This window comes from Oryzias melastigma, linkage group LG11, assembly GCF_002922805.2.
Source record: "Oryzias melastigma strain HK-1 linkage group LG11, ASM292280v2, whole genome shotgun sequence".
Classification (NCBI taxonomy): domain Eukaryota; kingdom Metazoa; phylum Chordata; class Actinopteri; order Beloniformes; family Adrianichthyidae; genus Oryzias; species Oryzias melastigma.
Genome location: NC_050522.1, coordinates 24,411,274 through 24,418,079, shown reverse-complemented (window position 1 = coordinate 24,418,079; position 6,806 = coordinate 24,411,274). Strand labels below are relative to the sequence as shown.

The window sequence follows — 6,806 nt, the reverse complement described above, 5'->3', positions numbered from 1 at the left end:
TTGGGAAATATGTCCTCTTAATACGCCTCAAAAACGACTTCCTCCAAGCATAGAAAACTTTTTCTAATTAATGCGAGTTTTTTTTATTTATCGTATTTCAATAGGAAAATTTAATCCATTTTGTGCAACTTAATAGTCGATGGAAACGCAGCCACTGTCTCTGGTTCTCATTTGTTAAATGCCAGAAGAGTTCTTGGAAAATGCTTCAGTTTGATAAGAAACTCCGATCGGGTGAAGGGGAAGTGATCTGATCCGGGAGAGAAGTGATCTGATCCGGGAGAGGAGTGATCTGATCCAGGAGAGGAGTGATCTGATCCAGGAGAGAAGTGATCTGATCCGGGAGAGGAGTGATCTGATCCAGGAGAGAAGAGGCCTGATCCGGGAGAGGAGTGGTCTGATCCAGGAGAGAAGTGATCTGATCCGGGAGAGGATTGGCCTGATCCAGGAGAGGATTTCACTCTGATCTTCGGCGTGTTGTCTCCGTCTTTTGCTCTGACGGAGGAGGAGGTGATGGAGGCTTTCTTCTCCTCCTCTGGTTTTTGCTTTGTCATGGGGAATGGGATGATTCATCTCAAACAAGCTTAACATCTGGCCTCATTAATCATTTCTTTTCAAGTTCCAAGTTTCCAGGGAATCCTTCTCCCTCTCCACGCCGTTATCGCTCCCTCCTTTCTCCTCCTTTCTCCCCCATCTGCCCTCCTTGTCATCTGTTGACATCCTGGCATGCCTCATCGCCCGCATCACTCCTCCCTCCTCATTTGTTCCCTAATTTGTTTATTTTGTTTGAAGAAAAGACGGAGGGACAAAGACGGGCGGTGTGGGGAGGAAGGAGAAAGTGTTGGGAGGGGGAGGAGGAGGGGGAGGAGGAGGAGGAGGAGGAGAGTTTCGGATCAGAAGTGATAAAGTGGCGTGAACTGTTTGGGAGTTCCTCATTACTCAGCGCGCCCTCGGGGACGTGCACATTGATGCCACATGTTTCATCGCCCGGGGGGGGGGCTGTGATAAGAACAACATTTTCCGTTCACTGTGATGACGAACCCCCCCCCCACCTGTACAGCCTCTGAAGTCGCCGCGTTCCGACAAAAGTTCCCACAACGTCTCTGCTGACAGTTTGTTGTTTCTAACCTGGCGGCTTCATGCTTTCAGAATCAGGTGAGGCGTTCAAGGACCATAGAATCATGGAGGGTCTCATCTTCATCGTTCGTCTCACACCTGGTTTCCCTTAAACGCATACAAACAGAAAACAGGTGAGTCTGAAGTCCCTGAACGCAGCACGCGGACGGCAAGCTGCGGCTTGATTACAACATTTGGTTTTCGCCGTCATTTCTCCTGATGGATTTTATTGTGCAACACTAAAGTAAACACAAGATGTTGTGGTTTGGACTTGTGTTTTTGGAAGTGCGTCAAAATAAGTTCATGAAGTTCAATGGAAGGATAAAGCAGCCCTAACCATCAGCTTTCCACCACCATGCATGGCAGTGACAGACTTCACTCAGATGAAGTCTAAATAAACGATTAAATTAGGATTTATTTTTATTTTTCATGATGATCTGTGCTAAAATGGTAAAGAGAGGAGAGCACGTGTCAAAGTCAAGGCCCGGGGGCCAGATCCGGCCCTCCAGATCATTTTATTTTATTGTTATTTAAGGTTCAAGTTGATTTATTCTAGAATAATATTCCTGCTTTTTTATTATTGATAATTGTGTCAAAAAATTACAGTTTTAATATTATAAAAAATGGCATTCTGCTAACTTGTTGGACTATTTTGGTATTTACTAAGATTTATTTTGTCTATTTTAGAGTTTAGCTAATATTTTAGCTACATGCTAGCTTTTTTAGCTAATTTAGGCTTTTCCTTTTGTTTTTTTTAGGCTATTTTGGAGTTAATTTAATATTTACATGTTAGCTGTTTTGTCTAATTTAGGCTTTTTTCAGTTTTTTATGGTATTTTGATGTTTAGCCTTTTTTTCAGCTACATGCTAGCTGTTTTGGCTAATCAATTTTTTTATTAGGTTTTATCAGCTAATTTAGCAAATATTTTAGCTAAATATCAATTTCAGCATTTTCAGTATTTTACACTATCAGCACTAGCATCTTCAGCAGCCAAATTCATCTTCCATCATTCACACTAATATTATTACAGGTAATGCTGTATATCTAGTTCATTATTCTGTTTAAAAGTTACAGTTTTAATAATGTAGTCTCTGTTCAATAAATGTTAATCCTGTTCAGATCGCGACATAAGATGAGTTTTGGATTTTGGCCTCCTGTCCGATTGGGTTTGACACTCCATCCATCCATCCATCCATCTTCTTGACCGCTTTGTCCCTTCCGGGGTCGCGGGGGTGCCGGAGCCTATCCCGGCTACTGAAGGGCGAAGGCGGGGTACACCCTGGACAGGTCTCCAGTCTGTCTCAGGGCCTCAATCACACACATCCACTCTCACATTCACACCTAGGGGCAATTCAGAGTCACCAATTAACCTATGAAGCATGTTTTTGGACGGTGGGAGGAAGCCGGAGTCCCCGGTGAAAACCCACGCATGCACGGGGAGAACATGCAAACTCCACACAGAAAGGTCCCAGCCGGGAGTCGAACCGGGGCCTTCTCGCTGTGAGGCAAGAGCGCTAACCACTGCGCCACCGTGCAGCCCGGTTTGACACTCCTGTAGTAAAAGATCTATAGAAAATAATTTATAATAAAGTATTTCCTAATTCAAATCGCGTTGGATTAGAAAACTGGATGCTAGAAAAAGCACAGACTAATGACTCAGCTACTAAAATGGGCGGGGCCAAAGTCCCCTCCCCCGCACACAGGCAGAACCTCAACGACAGAGAGGGGGAGGGGCGGGTCGCTCTAGAACAGAATTTCTGTAGACCTTTTTTACGGTGACGTCAGACATAATGGCGACTTGGCTGAAAATAATAATAGCTACTTCCAGTGTTCGGGTTTAGAACGACAAAGCTGAACACTGTTTAACATCAATATTAAAAGGTAATCTTACCAATTTCAACAGAAAAATGTACAATATTTATTTTATAAATGTCCTTCTGAACCGTATTTTCATTTCCTGTCTTAGATCGTTCACAAATCTAGATACAAATTGGAATAATCCTTAAATATTGGAGGTTCTATTGAGAATATTAACCTTTCATTTGAGCAGATTTTATTCTAACAGGTTCTATTTTGCTTGATGTTATTCACACGTGTTTTAAGTGCGACCAGCACAAAAACTGATAGAATTTCATGTCGGTCACATGTAATAGATGCACATGGCTGCTTGTGCTTTAACTCCAAGGCTAAATTTGGCTGTTCTAATCAAATGTATTTGTTGTTTTTCTGGGTATTCAGCTTTCAAAATAAGAGCGGCCAAGAAAAAAGTTCAGATTTCAAATCAGACTTACTTTCTAGGACTCTGTTGCTCTGCTCCTGCTGTCCTGGTAAACAGTTTTACTCACTTCTGCTGCTTATTCTGCAGAAAACTGAACTCAACCAGCGATCCACAGCTGGTAGAAACTCAGAATGTCGTCTATTTTTAGATCAGGATTAAAGCTGAGGTCTGAACTCGTTTATTGTGGTATAAAAACGGTGAAGAAAATAAAGTTCACCGTCTGTTCGCTTCCCAAAGCATCATGGGAGGGAAGAAGATCCTTCTGGTTGACAGTCTGAGATCATCCACCTTCTGAGAACGAGATCCTTTCATCTCAGCCAAACTTCCAAAGGTTTCTTAAGTGTTTGACGTCTTTAACCTTTATCTTCCGTTTTGTTTGAGCCGTTGGTGTCAAAGATAACCTCCCGCTGAAGGCTGACGCATCCCAAACACAGAAATATGACTAAATCCATCTTTAAAATCGAGCGATTTGCTGATTCGAGTTAAACAACAGGAACGCCGGCGAGTGACAAACTGACAAACCGTCAAAGAACAAACAACACTGTGTACATGCCAGTGGATTCTTAATTACTATATTTTACAAAAGCGCACAATTGACTGCAGTGCATAGAGAAATACAAAGCAAAATAGAAGTGATGGTGCCAAATTACAGCCTTCTTCCAAATGTTTGGCAGGTGGTGAGACGGCGGAGCTGCAGCAGCGTAAGCGTCCATTTACAGAGTCACTGATGTGATAATTACTCTGTGTGTTGCCTCGACTGCCTGAGAATATGCAAAAACCCTCTAAAGTCAAAGAGAAATATCCTCCCAGCTTCCGCACAAATCACCGTCATAAAGGACAAAGTGCCGCTTGGCCGCTCCGGAGACGCCGTTTCTCCGGCGATCAGCGGGAAGATGAGTCGCTTCGTTGTTCTATGGTAGGTGTTTAAATTATAAACATTTCCACTGCCCTTCAAAAGTCTGGCGTTCTACCGGAATCAATGGTGCGACTTTTGGGATAATTATGCTTTTGGTTTCTAAAGGAGAATTTTTGACTTTCAGACACAAATTCCGTTAAGTTCTGTAACTCTTTTAGTTTTTTAAACTTGTCCTGTACAAAATTAAGAAGCAGTGGCAGCCCGCCCCCTCGGGCTTCACTCCGGTAATTGTCCAAAAACATAAAATTAGTCATAAAATCCAAACAGCAGCTGGTTAAGAAACTAAACTAACCAGACTTTGGACCCTCTTTCTTGTTGACGAAGAACTCCTAAAAATGAACTGTTAGAGAAGAATTAGCTTATCAAACTCTACAACTACATGTCTGAGAAGGGAAGCAGATGGGCTTCATCCAGGTGGATCTGGAACAGGTGGGCGCAGGAGTTGAGCCAGAGGCGAGGTCCACGACCAAGGACAGGAGCACATTGATCCACCTGGAATCGTTCTCACGTCCTCAGAGGGGAGATGGAAAGAGGAACAACATATGAATCCCACTGCACCGAACGGATGCAATGAAAAATAAAACAAAGAATAGTGGAGAAGACTATGTCGACAGCTGGAGTCTACAACCACCCCAGAAGCTTCATTGACCTTTGACCTTGGGAAGATGCCCCCATCTTGAGTTTTTTCTTAAAAAGTACAACAAGCTACAAAAAGAAATACCTCCTGGAGGGTTTTATCAATTGTTATGTACCTTCCTTACGCATAAATGGGAACCTAATGTGGGAAAAATGTTGCAATTAGAAGTTGTAGAATTTGAATGCCGTGCGTGTGGCTAGCTCGCCTAAAACGCAATTTAGCGATTTTCGAGTAAAAAGGGTATTCGCCTCTCAAACTGAACAAAATGATATAACACATGAAGCCGCAAAGTTAAAAGTGCGACCATGGTCGTGAATAAGACCTTGCAAAAAACAGTTTAGAATATGAACATATAAGGAATGTGGGCGTGGCGTAGCAAATAACCTCCGTTGCTAAGGAAACGCAAAAATTCACTTTTGCCGATTCTTGTGAAACTAACGTCAATCTGTTCGGTGACCTCAGGCTAGCAAAACATAAAATGGTTGCTATGGAGATAAATCCAACAGGAAAGCCGCCATTTTGAAAAAAGTGCTTTTTTCAATCAATTCATCACATATGCGGATGTAAGTGGAGTTATAGGTGGTTGTCAAGGGGAGCGAGTGTGTGTAGGGGCGCGAGGGCGGCGATGGTGCGAATGGGCAGGCTGCAGGGTAGGAACAAACTGCGGGCAATCCAACGCCGCTCGCGGCTTTAATTGTTATTGAAATTGAATTCATCACTGTTAACAGTAAGTTGCATGCTAAATGATGACTTGATGTGACACATTTTGACAGTAAGTTAACAAAGAAAATTCAAAGCAGACATATCAAACGTAAACCCAAATGTTCTCTTCGTCTTTTTCTTCTTTAAAGTGTGCACTCCTCTGCCTATGAGTCATGTTTCATTTTGACAGCATTCTTACCCCATAATAAAGCCTAAATACGTCAATATTTATCACCTTTCAAAGCCTGCTGTCATAAAGTGTCTATTTTAGAGCATTTAGCTGTTTATGAGATCCAGATGCCGAGGCATGAAAAGCAGCTGTTTCCTTAAGGCTGGACGGGCTCGGCGCTGACTCAGCACCTCATCAAAGCTCCGACAGACTCGGCAACATTTACCATAACTCTCTTAACGTGGACCGGGACACGGAAGCGTTCAATAAAGCTGCTTTAACGCCGTAAAACAGGCCCTCCGTGGATCCATTTGCGCATGCAGAAGCTTTTAATGAGTGTCAAAGGTGTAAAGACGAACCCAGCCTGATGCGTTACAGCACTAGATCAAGCTCAGTTCAAAGGGGCGGCACGCCGCATGGATGTCAGGCAGAGATATCATTAAGTCCTCACGCTCTGACAGCCTCCCTATTGGAATTACGGGTTAGCCCACTCCCATCTGTATGCTGTCTGTTTGAGCAGACACAAAACGTGAGAAAATATTTACACCCGTGTCAGGCTGCGTTCACGTCCGACATGCTCCCATCAATCCAGACCAGGGAAGTTAGTCCGTTCAAAAAGTCTTCCACCAGATCTGGACAAGCCGACACGATCGGATAAAAGCCTCTCATGTCGGATCATGTACGAGATGGAGAGATGAGGCTCTGCTGGGACAAAGAAATAGGAGAGATTGAAACCAGCAGCTGTTCCTCTGCTGCATAAATCAACAAGTCTTTGGTCTCTCATGAAGACGTCTGTCCGAACGGACTTTACTGCCTTTTATTCTACAAAAATGGGAATAAAGAGGTTGAAAAACGAGAGAAGATTGGGGGAAGATCAAGATTTGGAGAAGAAAAGATCAAATTTGAGACAAATCCGAATCGCTACCAGATTCTCCCTAATCCCTACATTTATCCCTCCAAACCGAGATTAAAATTAGCTAAAAAAAAAAAA

General features: G+C 43.1%; 1 long non-coding RNA gene across 1 annotated transcript in view; it reads left to right on the top strand.

Moving 5' to 3' along the window:
- LOC112162701 overlaps window positions 1-6,806 on the top strand; it is a 41,357-nt gene that overhangs the window by 28,386 nt on the left and 6,165 nt on the right. The window contains exons 3-4 of the long non-coding RNA XR_002922134.2: window positions 1,147-1,247; window positions 4,066-4,307. This is a non-coding gene — a long non-coding RNA (uncharacterized LOC112162701). The remainder of the gene's footprint in view (window positions 1-1,146; window positions 1,248-4,065; window positions 4,308-6,806) is intronic.